The sequence below is a fragment of the Pelodiscus sinensis genome, chromosome 1 (genome assembly GCF_049634645.1).
Source record: "Pelodiscus sinensis isolate JC-2024 chromosome 1, ASM4963464v1, whole genome shotgun sequence".
Lineage (NCBI taxonomy): Eukaryota > Metazoa > Chordata > Testudines > Trionychidae > Pelodiscus > Pelodiscus sinensis.
The window spans coordinates 325,881,807-325,899,120 of NC_134711.1; the positions used below are offsets into that span (position 1 = coordinate 325,881,807).

At 64.2% G+C, this 17,314-nt stretch overlaps 1 protein-coding gene across 2 annotated transcripts in view; it reads right to left on the minus strand.

The window, feature by feature from the left end:
• The window catches only part of RHOG (ras homolog family member G), a 40,284-nt gene extending 23,184 nt beyond the window's left edge, over nt 1-17,100 (minus strand). Inside the window, exon 1 of one of the 2 annotated variants that reach the window (XM_075919688.1) lies at nt 16,793-17,100. The gene's annotated coding sequence lies outside the window, so the exon portion shown is untranslated. Of the gene's footprint in view, nt 1-6,411; nt 9,335-16,792 lie in introns of those variants that run through there. The other variant, XM_075919689.1, reaches the window with a different exon arrangement.
• Nucleotides 17,101-17,314: the final 214 nt, after the last annotated feature.

Below are 17,314 nucleotides of genomic sequence, written 5' to 3' on the forward strand. Positions count from 1 at the left end.
CTAGCATCTCCAGGCCTGGAAGCGCGGCCTCCCAGCAGTGCACCCCCCCGGCACCTCTGGGCCCCCTAGCATCTCCAGGCCTGGAAACGCGGCCTCCCAGCAGTGCACCCCCCAGCATCTCTGGGCTCCCTGGTACCAGCATGGCCCCCTCCCCCGGCAGTGCACCCCCCCAGCATCTCTGGGCCCCCTGGCACCAGCACGCCCCCCCCCAGCAGTGTACCCCTCCAGCACCTCTGAGCCCCCTGGCACCTCCAGGGTTTCTGCATAAGTTCTGAATGCAAAACCACAACTGTTCTGGAGTACCCCCCGGCCAGGCCCCCTCTCCCTGCCCCCCGCCCAGCGCCTCCACTGCAGGAAGAAGTGAGCACAGAGATGCACCCGGCCTGTATGAGAATGGAGGGTTCTGTTCTCCCTGCCTGACCCTGGAAAGAGCAACAGGGCAGATTCCACTGCCCTTTCCCAAGGCCCGGCCTGGGCCCGTTCACGCCTGAGCCTGGCAAAGAAACGCGGGCGCCTGGATGCTCTAAGACGTACTCGAACCTCCCTGCAGCCCTGCTGGCTTCTGTCGGTCGGATCCCCCGCCCCAGGCCGCGGGGCTGGAAAAGTCCCCCTAAGCCATCGCGGCCACGCCCCTTCTGCAGGGCCCGGGAACGATCCCGGCGCAGGGACGTTCTCCGGCGCTCACCCCAACCCAGCTCCGAATGCCTCTCGCCTCCAGGCGTCCATCCCGTCCCCTGGAGGCCAAACCGCAGCTGAGATCCCAGAGCCAGGCAGCCTCTGTTCCACTCGGCCTCCGCCCATTCCCTCGGCTCCTCCTGCCCCCGGCTCAGGACGGATCCCCCCGGGGGTGCAGAGCGACTTCCATGGGGCTGCTGTGCTGTCCCTGGCAGGGGCTGGGACCGGACACAGAGCCAGTGGACACAGCTTCCACAGCACGCCCGGCGGGACTGCGCCTTCCTGACCCTGGCGGCGGGCCCTTTACTGCTGCCCTGAAGCCGAGCCCGTCCAGCTAGCGGAGGGCGGGCGCATCTCAGCATGAGGCGGTGAGGGCCACTCAGCATGGGACCCTCAAGAATTCACTCATCTTTTCAACCTGACGGCCGCCGTTTCCTCTTCCACCCGCCTCCCTCTCTTCTCGGCACCAGGATCCCACCTGGCACGCCTCAGCCCGGAGCCCAGGCCAACAGTGACCGGCTAACCAGCAGGAGCATCGCCGGCGTGACGAGCAGCGGAGAGACCCACGGGTGCTCCGAAATCGAGAGCCCGCTGTACAGCAGCCCAGAGGATGGTCCGGCGCAGAGGGCACCAGCCTGGGATTGGGGAGACCTGCCACTGACTTCATGAATGTCCCTGGGTAAGTCACGTAACTGAGCTGTGCCTCAGTTTCCCTTCCGGACAAGCCCCACCTCTGGGATGGAGCGAGGCTAAACACAGCACAGATTGCGAGTCTCCTCTGCTGCCGGGCCGGGGCCAGCGAAATCCCTGCGCTCTGCACGTCCCGAGGGAAATTTCTCCACTTCGGGTGATGCCTCGCACGCCAGACTAGTCATGTGCTGATGATGCAGCAGGATCCAGGGGCTGGGGGAGGGGGGATGACGGGGCCGAGTCCAGTCCCCTGGGCCCATGCAGAAGAGATTGGTCTCTGTGAGCCGGGGGGAGCGGGAGGGTCCCTGGGACGACTGTCTCCGGAATGCGGTGCTCCGTGCTGCTCAGGAAGGAGTCAGGCGGGAGCTGCAATCCATTTGCAACATTCACATGATCAAATTAGGACGGAGTACGGCTGGAGAATGGTTCTCTCCCTACAAAAGCCGTTTCCCCTCTCCTGTTAGTCACACCCCCTGTCAGCGGCTGGGAGGGAGCCATCTCCGCCCTGACGAATTGGCCTCATTAACGCTGGTCCGACACTCCATACGTAACTCCCCGCTCTTGCTACACTCGCGCCTCGCTGTGTCCCTGCCTCTGTCACCCCCACTCCGATACAGCTGACGAAGTGGGTTTTACCCACGGACGCTCCTGCCCTAATACAGCTGTTAGTCTGTAAGGGGCCACCGGACGCCTGGCTGTTTCCTCAGAGGGCGGCCTGGAGGAGGACAGCAGGGAGGGGCTACACGCTACGGGGCGTTAGGGGGCAGTGTGACGAGTCTGGGCAGGGGCGATACGCCAGGGCTGCACTGCCCACGGTATTGAGCTTGGCTTCTTGAGGTGCGGGAGAGCGACCAGCCCCCACAGCCTATGGGGCTGCGTCCTACAGGAGCACCACGGCCCCGCTCCTCTGCCTCGCGCCAGCCCAGCCTGCCAGGGAGCAAGGCGGCCTAGGGGTGCGGGGATGGAGCCCGCTGGAGACGGACCCAGGGGTGGGGGGATCTGCAGCTGCCTGCTCCCTGCAGCCTTTAGAAAGATCCTTCCTGTCACAGCCCCTGGAAGGGGCGGGGGGGGGGGGGCCAAGCGCCCCTGAGCCTGACGCAAACGACATCCGCAGGCCTGAGCTAGTGACAGGAAGGAAACAAACCTCGCCCCAGGAACCCAGCGCCCCTCCCCACGCGCCCGCTGGCGGCTGAAATACCAGCCTGCCGCTGCCCTCCTGTGCACCCCGCCCCACACACTGCCCCCTCAGCCCTCCTGTGCACCCCGCCCCACACACTGCCCCCTCAGCCCTCCTGTGCACCCCGCCCCACACACTGCCCCCTCAGCCCTCCTGTGCACCCCGCCCCACACACTGCCCCCCTCAGCCCTCCTGTGCACCCCGCCCCACCCACTGCCCCCCACAGCCCTCCTGTGCACCCCGCCCCACCCACTGCCCCCTCAGCCCTCCTGTGCACCCCGCCCCACCCACTGCCCCCCACAGCCCTCCTGTGCACCCCGCCCCACCCACTGCCCCCTCAGCCCTCCTGTGCACCCCGCCCCACCCACTGCCCCCTCAGCCCTCCTGTGCACCCCGCCCCACCCACTGCCCCCTCAGCCCTCCTGTGCACCCCGTCCCACACACTGCCCCCTCAGCCCTCCTGTGCACCCCGCCCCACACAGTGCCCCCCTCAGCCCTCCTGTGCACCCCGCCCCACACAGTGCCCCCTCAGCCCTCCTGTGCACCCCGCCCCACACACTGCCCCCTCAGCCCTCCTGTGCACCCCGCCCCACACACTGCCCCCTCAGCCCTCCTGTGCACCCCGCCCCACACACTGCCCCCTCAGCCCTCCTGTGCACCCCGCCCCACACACTGCCCCCCACAGCCCTCCTGTGCACCCCGCCCCACACACTGCCCCCTCAGCCCTCCTGTGCACCCCGCCCCACACACTGCCCCCTCAGCCCTCCTGTGCACCCCGCCCCACACACTGCCCCCTGTGCACCCCACACACTGCTCCCCACAGCCCTCCTGTGCACCCCGCCCCACACACTGCCCCCTCAGCCCTCCTGTGCACCCCGCCCCACACACTGCCCCCCTCAGCCCTCCTGTGCACCCCGCCCCACCCACTGCCCCCTCAGCCCTCCTGTGCACCCCGCCCCACACACTGCCCCCCTCAGCCCTCCTATGCACCCCGCCCCACACACTGCCCCCCTCAGCCCTCCTGTGCACCCCGCCCCACCCACTGCCCCCTCAGCCCTCCTGTGCACCCCGCCCCACACACTGCCCCCTGAGCACCCCACACACTGCTCCCCACAGCCCTCCTGTGCACCCTGCCGCACACACTGCCCCCCTCAGCCCTCCTGTGCACCCCGCCCCACACACTGCCCCCCTCAGCCCTCCTGTGCACCCCGCCCCACCCACTGCCCCCCTCAGCCCTCCTGTGCACCCCGCCCCACCCACTGCCCCCTCAGCCCTCCTGTGCACCCCGCCCCACCCACTGCCCCCTCAGCCCTCCTGTGCACCCCGCCCCACCCACTGCCCCCCTCAGCCCTCCTGTGCACCCCGCCCCACCCACTGCCCCCTCAGCCCTCCTGTGCACCCCGCCCCACACACTGCCCCCCTCAGCCCTCCTGTGCACCCCGCCCCACCCACTGCCCCCCTCAGCCCTCCTGTGCACCCCGCCCCACCCACTGCCCCCCTCAGCCCTCCTGTGCACCCCGCCCCACACACTGCCCCCTATGCATCCCACACACTGCCCCCCTCAGCCCTCCTGTGCATCCCACCCCACACACTGCCCCCCTCAGCCCTCCTGTGCACCCCGCCCCACCCACTGCCCCCTGTGCACCCCACACACTGCTCCCCACAGCCCTCCTGTGCACCCCGTCCCACACACTGCTCCCCACAGCCCTCCTGTGCACCCCGCCCCACACACTGCCCCCCTCAGCCCTCCTGTGCACCCCGCCCCACCCACTGCCCCCATGCACCCCACACACTGCTCCCCACAGCCCTCCTGTGCACCCCGTCCCACACACTGCCCCCCTCAGCCCTCCTGTGCATCTCGCCCCACACACTGCCCCCTGTGCAACCCACACACTGCCCCCCTCAGCCCTCCTGTGCACCCCGCCCCACCCACTGCCCCCCTCAGCCCTCCTGTGCACCCCGCCCCACACACTGCCCCCCTCAGCCCTCCTGTGCACCCTGCCCCACACACTGCCCCCCTCAGCCCTCCTGTGCACCCCGCCCCACACACTGCACCCTGTGCAACCCACACACTGCCCCCTCAGCCCTCCTGTGCACCCCGCCCCACACACTGCCCCCTGTGCACCCCACACACTGCTCCCCACAGCCCTCCTGTGCACCCCGTCCCACACACTGCCCCCCTCAGCCCTCCTGTGCACCCCGCCCCACATACTGGCCCCCTCAGCCCTCCTGTGCACCCTGCCCCACACACTGCCCCCCTCAGCCCTCCTGTGCACCCCGCCCCACACACTGCCCCCTGTGCAACCCACACACTGCCCCCTCAGCCCTCCTGTGCACCCCGTCCCACACACTGCCCCCTGTGCACCCCACACACTGCTCCCCACAGCCCTCCTGTGCACCCCGTCCCACACACTGCCCCCCTCAGCCCTCCTGTGCACCCCACCCCACACACTGCCCCCCTCAGCCCTCCTGTGCACCCCGCCCCACACACTGCCCCCCTCAGCCCTCCTGTGCACCCTGCCCCACACACTGCCCCCTGTGCACCCCACACACTGCCCCCCTCAGCCCTCCTGTGCACCCCGCCCCACACACTGCCCCCCACAGCCCTCCTGTGCAACCTGCCCCACACACTGCCCCCCTCAGCCCTCCTGTGCACCCCACCCCACACTGCCCCCTGTGCACCCCACACATTGCCCCCCTCAGCCCTCCTGTGCACCCCGCCGCACACACTGCCCCCCTCAGCCCTCCTGTGCACCCCGCTCCACACACTGCCCCCCTCAGCCCTCCTGTGCACCCCGCCCCACACACTGCCCCCCTCAGCCCTCCTGTGCACCCCGCCCCACACACTGCCTCCCTCAGCCCTCCTGTGCATCCCACCCCACACACTGCTCCCCAAAGCCCTCCTGTACACCCCACAAACTATCCCACATCCCCACCCCACATACTGTCTCTCACACACAGTTCTCCTGTACACCCACAATGTCACACCACCCTCCTGTGCACCCCCACAGTTCTCCTGTATACCCCCCATTTTCCCACACCCTGCGCACACTGCCCACCAGTACACTCCATACACTGTCCCCTCAGCCCTGCTGTACACCCCCCCACGCTCCCACACCTGCAGCCCGCACAGCCCTCCTGTACACCCCCCCACGCTCCCACACCTGCAGCCCGCACAGCCCTCCTGTACACCCCCCCACGCTCCCACACCTGCAGCCCGCACAGCCCTCCTGTACACCTCCCCACGCTCCCACACCTGCAGCCCGCACAGCCCTCCTGTACACCCCCCCACACTCCCACACCTGCAGCCCGCACAGCCCTCCTGTACACCCCCCCACGCTCCCACACCTGCAGCCCGCACAGCCCTCCTGTACACCCCCCCACGCTCCCACACCTGCAGCCCGCACAGCCCTCCTGTACACCCACACAAAGCCTCAGACTCCCACATTCTGCCCACCCCCACCCCACACACTGCCCACACATCGCCCCCTGCCCTTCTGTACACAGCCTGCCCGCCCGCCCCACCACAGTCTCCCCTCCCAGAGTACGATCCCAGAAGCCCAGCAGACATACACACCCCAGCCCCACCCTGGCCACAACCCCTGGCGCTGCCCCCTCCCCTGTTGCCCCACCCCGGTTACCCCAACCCCCTCAGGTCCATCCCGGCCCTCGCCCACTGCCAGGCCCAGAGGAGCCCACTCCGCTGCCCACTCCACCCCATGGGGCAGCAGGATTGCATGGGGGGGAGGGTAATACCACCCCCCCAGGCACCTCCCTCTGCCCAGCAATGATCCGCATCCGATTCTGCCTCAGCAAGGGGAAGCTGGGGCCAGGCGTCCTCGGCCGCCGGGCGGGTGATTCATACCGACCTCTCCCTCCAGAGGAAGGGAAAACGACTCATCTCGCACTCAGCAGAAAAGGGAAGCAAAACCCTCGCTCAGCTTGTCAGACGCCCAAGCGGCCCCCAGCCCCTGCCGAGAACTCCACCGGGGCGAGGGAGTTTCCACACAGAGGTGCCAGCTACGAAATGCTGCGGCCTCGCCAACGGAGCCTGGTGCCGTCCTGAACGGGGCCTGCCTCACTACGCCCCCCTGGCCAGAGTCCTTCCATTAACCCCTGCAAGAGCAGTGCCCCGGCCGTGGCAGAGGCCTGGGGTGGTCAGCCCCAGGTGCCTGCCCTCATAACTCGGGTGTCCGGGGACTCCGCCCGCACCCCCTGGGCGAACAGGGACAACTCGGCTTTGCTTAGCAGCTCTGCCAGGGGCCCAGCTCTTGGCTTTTCCAAAGGGCAGTGCCAATCGGCCAGAGCTGCCTGCCGCCACCGCGGGAGGAGGGGGCAGCTTGGCTCTCTCCGCCGGGGCTGTAGGAAATGCCCGTCCTGCTCTGGCATCTCGCTGTTCCCAGCGGGGCCCGGGGCCCGTAGCGATAGGTGCTGAGCAGGCCTGGGAGGAGAGGGGGGAGCAGGAACTCAACTACACGCCCCTCCTCCCTCTCTGCAGGCAGCAAAGTTCCTGCGCCCACAGGAAGCCGCTTGTCTCTCCAAGGGGAGGGCTGGGGAAGGGGTCTGGCCGCGAGGACGGCTAGAGGTTTTGGGAGGAAGTGTGGGCTAGTGGCTAGTGCAGAGGGTGGGGAGGCGGGACTTTTAGGTTCTCTTCTGCCCTAAAAGGAACATAGGACTTGCCGCGCCACCCTATGAGGGCCATCCCCTCTCCAACCTGCCTGCCACGGGCGAGCTCATGGAAAGAGTAGGAACCGCCCCGTTCCACCAACAGGCGACGTCAGGCAGCCTCCTGGATGCCTCGCCATGGGGTAGAGCACCGAGGGATCTAGGGGCACGAAAAGGTGACCGTCCTGCGGCTATTAGAGATGTGAACGGGTAACTGGTTACCTGGTACCTGGAAGCAGACGCCCTGCATGGGGCCAGAATCCACCCCCCCACCTGCCTGCTCCCCCAGGCTGGAATGGCCCCCCCTTTAGTCGGTTAATGGTAGTGTTTAACACTGCATGCAACCGGTTAACCAATGAAAGGAGATTTGACATTCCCTGTGGCTAGGACACAGGTCAGGTCTCCACGGCCCCGCCCTGCAGTAGCTCTTGTCCTTCCTCCCCAGCTGTGCTCAGGGAGCTGAAGTGCTGCTGGCTGGAAAAGGGAAGGACTGCCCAAGGGAGGTGGCCGCCGTTTTCCGTCGAAGGCCTGCAGACCCTTCACCGTCACTAAGCCAGGGGGCCTCAGGCTCCAAAAACGCCCCCCAGGAAACCCTGCCCCTTCCTCCTGGACCACAGGTCACCTCCCGGCTCGGTGACGGTAACGGAAACGGGGCCACATTGCAGCTGCCCACCTTCACCGTGGCTCAAGCCTGCACGTCAGACCCAGGCTCGGGTCCCTCCCACACGGCTTCGGAGGCCAGGGTCAGGCCGTGGCCCTCACGTCAAGCATTCGCTCGAGCTGCCCAGCTCCACCCACGACTGAATTAGGAGCTGCGATCCCGCACGGCCGCCGGGCTCCTCTGGGACAAGGAAGAGATCCCGACGGGCCCAAGCGCTGGGGTCGAACAGTCTCAGGCCAGGGCGTCTGCCCGGGCAGCAGCTGTGCAGAGGAACTCAGAAGAACCCAGACTGAGTGTCTTCAGGAGACCCTGCCCAACCGTCTTCCTCCGTGGCAAAGCCCCTCTGTCAACAGCCGCCAGGCTGAGCCCCGAGGCCTGCCCACCACGCCCAAACCCCTGGCCAAGTGGCACTCAACTGCCCAGAAAGGGGGACACACCAGCACCACCAGGGCACCCACTAGGGATCTGGATACCGCCACTGCCTCGAAGGGGGAGGTGAAAAAGGACCCGCAGAGCGACGCGTCTCTCCCAGGCCTCCTGCTTCTGAGACATTCCAAGAACGCCTTGGGACTTGTGGTGTCGTCGGCCGGGGGCTCCCCAAATGCCACCTTCACCCTCCCAGCCCCCATCTGACAGGCCACCTGCAGCCCACGGAGAGTTCCACGCTGGGAAAGGTGCCCTCGTGGCTTAGAACACCTAGGCTCTTGACTAATTCCTTCACTTCGCTCTAACCAGCGGCTCCCGTCTGTTACCTTTCCTCCATAGCTAGCATGCCTGCCCTAGACCCACCGCTCTTCCCAGCAATCTACCGTTAGCCTCCGGGACCTCTACATCCCCCTATGTCCCTGGTACCGCAGGCTACTCCTGCCACCGGCCAGAAGCCCCCGTAGAGGTCTCCTGAGCTCCGTACACACGGATCCATGAGCCATGCCTCTGAAGTGTTTGGGTCACCATGTCCCCGGCTATTTCTAATGATCAAATCCGCCATCTCTGCAGCCCGCCTGCCTCCCAGCTCCACATGCCATCATGGGGGTCTTCTGTGCTTTGATCACGTCACAGAATCAGATGGCAACTTCTGCAGCACTGAGTCCTCAAGTTCACCTGGACTCCAAACAACTCCTGGACAACTGGACGTCTTTCTAAAAGAGCCACGCTCCCTCCCCTGCAAAGTCGGGATGTCACTGGGTAGATGACGACACAACGAACTGATAAACCTAGGCTTGCTGGTTAATCTTGTCGACTACACGCATTTCCACCCCCCACACACTTGCTGCCTCAGTATCAGAGGCAGCAAGGTGGGGAATGGTAGCCAGCGCCTGTGAGGATCTGGCTTAAAAGCCAGCTCCCCATAAGCATCGGATCCACCTGTCCCTACTGCCCCCCCCCCCACTGCTGCCTCTGATAGAGAGGCAGCAGCGTGGAGGATGAGGGGGCAGGCTGGAGCTAATACATGTGGAGAGCAGGCTTTCAAGCCAGCTGCCTGCGCATGCCAGCTCCACAACCCACCTGCCCCCCCCCTTGCTGCCTCCTACAGAGGTGCGAGGGGGGCAGGCAGACACCAGTGCTGGGGGGAGCCAGCTTAAAAGCCGGTTCCCCTCAGCACCAGCTCCTCAGTGCCGCCTGCTTCCCCCCTCCCGTGCTGTCTCTATCCGAGGGAGGGTCCGAGCTCCCCACAAAGCAGCCTCTGTCCATGGGGAGGGAACCGGTTTTTAAACCGCCTCCCACCCCGTGCTGCTGCCTCTGATGCAGAGGCCCTGGGGACTATCAAATAGTCATGCAACCGCTAAGTTTTCATGCGGTCACATGATTATTCAACGACACTATATCTAACATCCCTAGCGCACAGCAGGAATGAAGGGAGCGTGTCATACGCAGGAAGTCAGACTCGCTGATCAGAATGTTTCCTTCTGGCCTTAAAAATCTACAGATCTGCGAACTAACATCCCATCTGCCCTCAGCTGTGTCTTTGCTCTCGGGTCTTGTATAGTGCCTATCACTGTAGTTATCCAACGAGCATGAGGGAAATATTCTTTGTGTTCAAAAGAGACAAGGGGTGAGCTAAAAAAGTAGCACAAGGCAAAGGATTCAGCTTAGAGAAAGGCGAGACAAACTTTGGTAAGGCTAGAATTAATCTAAAAAAAGAAAGTGACACAGCCAGCGTTCAAAATTAAGCAAAGGGAGAAAGAAACTGAAAAGGCCGAGGAAGAAAAAGTTAAAGAAGAGGGTTTTGCCCATGAAAGCTTATGTTATATCTGTATGTATTTTGTTAGTTTAAGGTGCCACAGGACGACTCACGTTTAAAGGTTGTTTTTAAAGTTACAGACTAGCACAGCTACCCCTCTGAGACTAAAAAAGAAAGATGAGGCTTAAAACTAAGACAATAGAAAGATGGCTGAGCTTGAATGTCATGAAAGAGACACAAAGTCAAGGGTATAAACCCCCGCAAAATTCTAGTGTTAATGATGCACAAAGCAGGAAATTGTATGTGTGTACACAAAGAGAAATAAAGGCAACTGGAAATGTTTCAAACATTAAGTCATTATTTTAAGATTAATAGGCCCAGTCCTGCAAATAGTTATCCACAGGCTTAAGGTTACTAACACATGTAGTCACATGGGAATTACGTGTTTCAAGTTAAGCATGATCTTCAGTGTTGACAGAATCTGTGTCTTTACAGGCCGGGATCCTGACCCCAACGCTAGACACTCTGCCTGTGTAAAGACGGTAGGGGAAAGTTCCCTTCCTCACCCTGGGGACTGGGAGGTGTGATTCATTCGGGTTTGTCAGCTCCTTTGCTGCAAGGTGGGACAGTCATTCCATGCACCAGCCCTGCTGAGAAGAGAAGCTGCTGCTACTAATTCTGAGATTTGCTGGTGAGCGCACCCGGCTTTGAACGCAGAGAGCAGCCTGGGGGTGTGAAGGGCTTGTTTGCTAATAAAGGCCGTGCAGACATCGAAACTCCTCTACTTATGACACTGGCTCCTGGCTGCCTGAGGAGGGAAGGGAGAGGGCCCCAGTGCCCCCCCCCCCAAAGCGATGAAATAATCATAAACCGTACAATAACAAGGAGAACCCAGGGGAAGCCTCATTCCACAGCACTGCACAGACACTTGGCTAGGGAGCGATTTCCTTAACAACCAAACAGTCAGGGCAACAAACAGCCCTGCTCCAAAGGGGGATTGCACTGGGGTTTGTAGCACATGATCACGTTTGGGGGGGACGGGCAGGTCTCACTTTTTCCTTTAGCTGCCTCCACCTTATTCCAGGCTCCCTCGGAGTAAGACGACCGGAAACTGCTGACTCCAGAAATCCAGGAAGGGATCATCGCTGAATTACCCTGTTCGGTACGCTCTAGCATAGGCCACTGTCAGAGGCCATCGGGCCAGGTGGATCATGGACTCCCATCTGTTCCCTCCTGCCTGCAACCAGCACTCCTCCCATTCACCCACACCCCTCCGCTCTCCCCCATCCCACCTGATCCCCAGTGGCGTGGTCAAAAGGCTGTTACACCACCACATCCTCGGGAATTGGGCCGGTTCTTCTGCAGCATCAACATCTTAAAATGCATTGTGCAAATGTAACCCATACTCCTAGTGTGGTTCACTGTCCCATGCAGTGGCACCTAGACTACAGCAACAGATAACAACAAGAGCCCTCTACAGCTTAGACTGAGAGGCAACTGGCTTTTAGCTCAAAGGATAGAGATTTCTATACTAAGCTCTGGCGGTCCCAAGTTCAAATCTGCCCGGTTTAGTGTGTCTGGGAAAAATACATATAAGGCCTTAATTGCTAGAAAAAAAATAAACCACGGGCCTTAAAAACACCAGGATGCAATAGTGTTATGCATACCAACAGATACACCACCATTCTCAGCTGTACAGAATAAGAACTTCTAAACTGCATGTCCTGTGCCCTCTACTGCAAACGGTTAACGGAGATTCTCCTTTAGTTAACAAGGCAGGGGACTATGCTTTGGAAGCAGGAGATCCTGAGGTCTATCCATGCTGGTGTGTCACAAAGTTCGAAGCAGCCATGCCAAATAGCACAGTGCCAACCATGACATAGGAATGGCTCTGGCTTTGTTACACTATTTGAAAGGCTGTTTCTCATTCTAAGGGGTTCTGTGCTCTCTAGGCAGGGCTGTCTCCCCCACAGCATCCTGATGAGCTCAGCTCTCTGGCTTCCTCCTCCCTGACTTAATCTCACCACCACTGGTAGCCCAGGCCACTGGTGATATCAGCCGGGGGAATTCAGCCCTGCCCTGCGGTGCATCCACTTAGGCATAATCTGGGAACTGTCTCTGGTCAAACTCCCATATGAAGAGAGATTAAAAAGATGAGGACTTTTCAATTTAGAAAAGAGGAGACTAAGGGGGGATACGATAGAGGGCTATAAAATCATGACTGGTGTAGAAAAAGTGAATAAGGAAATGTTATTTACTTATTCCCACAATATAAGAACTAGAGGTCACCAAATGAAATTAATAGGCAGCAGGTTTAAAACTAAGTAAAGCAAGTTTTTCTCACTCAGTGCACAACTTGGGGAACTCCTTGCCAGAGGATGCAGTGAAGGCTAGGACTTTAACAGTGTTCAAAAAAGAACTAGATAGATTCCTGTAGGGTTGCCAAATGGTTTCAACAAAAACACCGGACACACTTGACATTACATCACAATCGACATCACATCTTAGTTCGAAAATACCAGATATTTCTGTTTTCTCGTTTATATTTTCTCAATTTGTTTCCCAAACAAAGCTCAAATACTGGACGGTCCAGTTCAAAACCAGACATCTGGCAACCCTAGATTCGTGGAGGTTAGCTCCATCAATAGCAATTGGCCAGGATGGGTAGGAATGGTGTCCCTAGCCTCTGTGTGTCTGTGAATGGGTGACAGGAGAGGGATCATGTGAGGATTACCTCCCTCTGGGGCATCTGGTATTGACCTCTGTCGGCAGACAGGATACCAGGCTAGATGGACTTTTGGTCTGACCCTGTATGACCGTTCTTATGTTTGCTCACAGCCCCATCCATCCTAGCACAGGCTGGAGTCACTGCTGTCTGAGGCTTGATACCCCTAATAAAATGGGAGGCTGCAAACATTCACTCTGTGCCTTTTAGTCACACACCAAAGGATCTGGCCTAATGAAAAGGCAGCAGTGCCTGGAGTCTTGCCGTGGGACTGTGAGGGCACAGGCATGCGCGGGAGGGTGGGCAAAGACACAGCGTCATCGGTTCCCGCCCCACGAGGCAAGTTAGCCCGACCTCCTGGATAGCACCGGCCAGCGAACATCCCCGCCCTAATTCATGCCTCGAGCGGATCTCTTCGAAAATGCAGAACAAAATCCACTCCCAGCCCCGGGAGGGACTCTTCCCTTCTCCTCTCCCACTCTGAGCAGAAAGCAGGCTGTAATCCAGGCGGGCACACCCCCGCCCCCGAGACAATGAGACACCAAAGAGGAGCCCCGCAGCTTTCCGATGAAACAGAACACGCTCTGCTGTGGCCGTTTCCCGCGCGTGACCTGCTGCCGGGCCCATGAGCTTGGCATGGAATGGCCCGTCCTCGTTGAGCTTGGCATGGAACGGCTGGCCACCACTGAGCCTGGCACAGGGCAGCTCGGCCAAGCCTGGCCCAGAATGGCTCAGTGCGGTCCGATGCGGAACCCAGTGCTGGGCTCCGTTTGGCCTGGCCCAGAACGAGTCGGCCCAGCTCCGACTGGCCTAGGAACACTAATAACAACAGCGGATGCGAGGGAAACTCCTACTTGTCCTGGGTCAGAGCCAAGCCTCGCTCAGAGGAGGGCTGGGGAAAAGGAGCAGAGGGCTGGGGAGGGAGGGGAGTGCCAGGCTGTGGGGGAGGGCACAGGGCAGGCTGCGTTCTCAGGACAGACCTTCCCGCCCAGAAAAAACAAAGCCAGCCTGCCTGCCCTGGCTGCATCCACCCGGCCCCCCTGGAGGAGGCAGAGGCACAGCTGGGAGCACCCCAAGTTGACGGCTTCACCATTTTCCTCCAGGAGCTGCAGCGATTCAGAGGCGGCTCGGCTCAGCTTCGCTCATTCTTGCCTGGCACAGCCCAGCCCAGCCTCCCTCTCAGTTCACAGGCCTCCCAGCAGCTCGTCAGATGCAGGTGTCTTCGGTGAAAACCCGCCCTCCTCCATAACGGTCACACCAGCCCCACAGCCCCACCCCTCCTCCTGCCCCCCCAGCTCTCGCCTGCCCCTGCTTTTCTGAAGCCTGAAGGGTCCTGGCCCCCTTTCTACCCAACGTGCACCACACTGTGCAGTGGCACCCACCCCACTCTGGGGGAGCCCCCAGAGGCGACTGACACAGCGGCACCCCCCCCCCCCATCCAGGGACCCCCGCAGAGGCGCCCGGCACAGATACACCCCCATGATCCGGGGACCCACCCAGAGGCACTTGGCACAGTTACACCCCCCTGATTCGGGGACCCCCACAGAGGTGCCCGGCACAGATACATCCCCCCGATCTGGGGACCCCCACAGAGGCACTCGGCACAGTTACACCCCCATGATCCGAGGACTGGCCCAGAAATGCCCAGCACAGATACACCCCCCTGATCCGGGGACCCCCCCAGAGGCGCCCGGCACAGCAGCACCCCCCTGATCCGGGGACCCCCCAGAGGCGCCCGGCACAGCTGCACCCCCCGATCCGGGGACCCCCAGAGGCACCCGGCACAGCTGCACCCCCCGATCCGGGGACCCCCAGAGGCGTCCGGCACAGCCGCACCCTCCCTATGCGGGGACCCCCAGGGGCGCCCGGCACAGCTGCACCCCCCGATGCGGGGACTCCCTAGAGGCGCCCGGCACAGCTGCACCCCCCCCGATGCGGGGACCCCCAGGGGCGCCAGGCACAGCCGCACCCCCCGATGCGGGGACCCCCAGAGGCGTCCGGCACAGCTGCACCCCCCGATGCGGGGACCCCCTAGAGGCGCCCGGCACAGCTGCGCCCCCCGATCCGGGGACCCCCAGAGGCACCCGGCACAGCTGCACCCCCCGATCCGGGGACCCCCAGGGGCGCCCGGCACAGCTGCACCCCCATATCCGGGGACCCCCAGAGGCGTCCGGCACAGCCGCACCCTCCCTATGCGGGGACCCCCAGGGGCGCCCGGCACAGCTGCACCCCCCGATGCGGGGACCCCGTAGAGGCGCCCGGCACAGCTGCACCCCCCCCCGATGCGGGGACCCCCAGAGGCGCCCGGCACAGCTGCACCCCCCCCCGATGCGGGGACCCCCAGAGGCGCCCGGCACAGCTGCACCCCCCGATGCGGGGACCCCCAGGGGCGCCAGGCACAGCCGCAACCCCCGATACGGGGACCCCCAGAGGCGCCCGGCACAGCTGCGCTCCCCGATCCGGGGACCCCCAGAGGCGCCCGGCACAGCTGCACCCCCCGATGCGGGGACCCCCAGAGGCGCCCGGCACAGCTGCACCCCCCGATCCGGGGACCCCCAGGGGCGCCCGGCACAGCTGCACCCCTATATCCGGGGACCCCCAGAGGCGTCCGGCACAGCCGCACCCTCCCTATGCGGGGACCCCCAGGGGCGCCCGGCACAGCTGCACCCCCCGATGCGGGGACCCCCTAGAGGCGCCCGGCACAGCTGCACCCCCCCCCGATGCGGGGACCCCCAGAGGCGCCCGGCACAGCTGCACCCCCCGATGCGGGGACCCCCAGGGGCGCCAGGCACAGCTGCACCCCCCGATGCGGGGACCCCCAGAGGCGCCCGGCACAGCTGCACCCCCCGATGCGGGGACCCCCTAGAGGCGCCCGGCACAGCTGCACCCCCCCCCCGATGCGGGGACCCCCAGAGGCGCCCGGCACAGCTGCACCCCCCCCCCGATGCGGGGACCCCCAGAGGCGCCCGGCACAGCTGCACCCCCCGATGCGGGGACCCCCAGGGGCGCCAGGCACAGCCGCAACCCCCGATGCGGGGACCCCCAGAGGCGCCCGGCACAGCTGCACCCCCCGATGCGGGGACTCCCTAGAGGCGCCCGGCACAGCTGCACCCCCCCCCCCCCGATGCGGGGACCCCCTAGAGGCGCCCGGCACAGCTGCACCCCCCCCCCGATCCGGGGACCCCCAGAGGCACCCGGCACAGCTGCACCCCCCGATCCGGGGACCCCCAGGGGCGCCCGGCACAGCTGCACCCCCATATCCGGGGACCCCCAGAGGCGTCCGGCACAGCCGCACCCTCCCTATGCGGGGACCCCCAGGGGCGCCCGGCACAGCTGCACCCCCCGATGCGGGGACCCCCTAGAGGCGCCCGGCACAGCTGCACCCCCCCCCCCGATGCGGGGACCCCCAGAGGCGCCCGGCACAGCTGCACCCCCCCCCCGATGCGGGGACCCCCAGAGGCGCCCGGCACAGCTGCACCCCCCGATGCGGGGACCCCCAGGGGCGCCAGGCACAGCCGCAACCCCCGATACGGGGACCCCCAGAGGCGCCCGGCACAGCTGCACCCCCCGATGCGGGGACCCCCTAGAGGCGCCCGGCACAGCTGCACCCCCCCCCCCGATGCGGGGACCCCCAGAGGCGCCCGGCACAGCTGCACCCCCCCCCCGATGCGGGGACCCCCAGAGGCGCCCGGCACAGCTGCACCCCCCGATGCGGGGACCCCCAGGGGCGCCAGGCACAGCCGCAACCCCCGATGCGGGGACCCCCAGAGGCGCCCGGCACAGCTGCACCCCCCGATGCGGGGACTCCCTAGAGGCGCCCGGCACAGCTGCACCCCCCCCCCCCCCGATGCGGGGACCCCCTAGAGGCGCCCGGCACAGCTGCACCCCCCCCCCCGATGCGGGGACCCCCTAGAGGCGCCCGGCACAGCTGCGGGTGCGGCGACCGCCGGGCTAAGGGGGCGCGCCCGGCCCCTCTCTCCCAAGGGCCGGGGGGCGCTGCGGGCCGGCAGGACTCACCGTGGCTCATAGCTCAGGGCGGCGGGGGTGCGCCGGGCCCCGGGCGTCTCTCGGCTGCGGCTGCTGCTCGCTGCGGGGCAGAAGGAAGTGAGTGAGGCCAGAGGAAGTCTGCAGAGCAAGGCAACAGCGAGCGTGAACAAGGAAGTTTCTGCTCCCCGGAGCTACCTTCCCCTCCTCTCGCCCTGAGCCTCTGCAGAGAGCAACTTTCCTCCAGTCCTCCCGCTGGGTGCGCGCCATGGCCAGGCCCAGCCCCCAGCCCTGCCCCACACTCAGCCTGGGCAGCTGGGGCCACACCCGCACAGAGGGACCCCCAGTCTCCAGGGGGCTATGCCCTGGGATGTGCCAGCCAGAGGGGTTCTCCGACCCGCAGCGGGACCTGGGGAGGTCACACCCAGGGGAAGGAAGCGCCCAGACACGGATGGGTGTGGAGACGGGCGTAAGGCGGCCATCTGGGCAGCCAGCTTGTGTTTGTGACCTGGTCTCAACAAGTACGGTGTTATGGTGGGATAACACGATGCCGTG